The sequence below is a fragment of the Eubalaena glacialis genome, chromosome X (assembly GCF_028564815.1).
Source record: "Eubalaena glacialis isolate mEubGla1 chromosome X, mEubGla1.1.hap2.+ XY, whole genome shotgun sequence".
Classification (NCBI taxonomy): domain Eukaryota; kingdom Metazoa; phylum Chordata; class Mammalia; order Artiodactyla; family Balaenidae; genus Eubalaena; species Eubalaena glacialis.
Window position 1 is genome coordinate 43,696,536 of NC_083736.1, and position 1,717 is coordinate 43,698,252.

Sequence of the window (1,717 nt, forward strand, 5' to 3'; positions counted from 1 at the left end):
TGTATGATCCTTTTAATGTGTTGTTGGATTCTGTTTGCCAGTATTTTGTTGAGGATTTTTGCATCTATATTCATCAGTGATATTGGTCTGTAATTTTCTTTTTTTGTAGTATCTTTGTCAGGTTTTGGTATCAGGGTGATGGTGGCCTCATAGAATGAGTTTGGGAGTGTTCCTTCCTCTGCAATTTTTTGGAAGAGTTTGAGAAGGATGGGTGTTAGCTCTTCTCTAAATGTTTGATAGAATTCACCTGTGAAGCCATCTGGTCCTGGACTTTTGTTTGTTGGAAGATTTTTAATCACAGTTTCAATTTCATTACTTGTGATTGGTCTCTTCATATTTTCTGTTTCTTCCTGGTTCAGTCTTGGAAGATTATACCTTTCTAAGAATTTGTCCATTTCTTCCAGGTTGTCCATTTTATTGGCATAGAGTTGCTTGTAGTAGTCTCTTAGGATGTTTTGTATTTCTGCGGTGTCTGTTGTAACTTCTCCTTTTTCATTTCTAATTTTATTGATTTGAGTCCTCTCCCTCTTTTTCTTGATGAGTCTGGCTAATGGCTTATCAATTTTGTTTATCTTCTCAAAGAACCAGCTTTTAGTTTTATTGATCTTTGCTATTGTTTTCTTTGTTTCTATTTCATTTATTTCCGCTCTGATCTTTATGATTTCTTTCCTTCTGCTAACTTTGGGTTTTGTTTGTTCTTCTTTCTGTAGTTCCTTTAGGTGTAAGGTTAGATTGTTTATTTGAGATTTTTCTTGTTTCTTTAGGTAGGCTTGTATAGCTATAAACTTCCCTCTTAGAACTGCTTTTGCTGCATCCCATAGGTTTTGGATCGTCATGTGTTCATTGTCATTTGTCTCTAGGTATTTTTTGATTTCCTCTTTGATTTCTTCAGTGATCTCTTGGTTATTTAGTAACGTATTGTTTAGCCTCCATGTGTTTGTGTTTTTTACATTTTTTCCCCTGTAATTGATTTCTAATCTCATAGTGTTGTGGTCAGAAAAGATGCTTGATATGATTTCGATTTTCTTAAATTTACTGAGGCTTGATTTGTGACCCAAGATGTGATCTATCCTGGAGAATGTTCCATGCGCACTTGAGAAGAAAGTGTAATCTGCTGTTTTTGGATGGAATGTCCTATAAATATCAATTAAATCTATCTGGTCTATTGTGTCATTTAAAGCTTCTGTTTCCTTATTTATTTTCATTTTGGATGATCTGTCCATTGGTGTAAGTGAGGTGTTAAAGTCCCCCACTATTATTGTGTTACTGTCGATTTCCTCTTTTATAGCTGTTAGCAGTTGCCTTATGTATTGAGGTGCTCCTATGTTGGGTGCATATATATTTATAATTGTTATATCTTCTTCTTGGATTGATCCCTTGATCATTATGTAGTGTCCTTCCTTGTCTCTTGTAACATTCTTTATTTTAAAGTCTATTTTATCTGATATGAGTATAGCTACTCCAGCTTTCTTTTGATTTCCATTTGCATGGAATATCTTTTTCCATCCCCTCACTTTCAGTCTGTATGTGTCCCTAGGTCTGAAGTGGGTCTCTTGTAGACAGCATATATATGGGTCTTGTCTTTGTATCCATTCAGCAAGCCTGTGTCTTTTGGTTGGAGCATTTAATCCATTCACGTTTAAGGTAATTATCGATATGTATGTTCCTATGACCATTTTCTTATTTGTTTTGGGTTTGTTTTTGTAGGTTCTTTTCT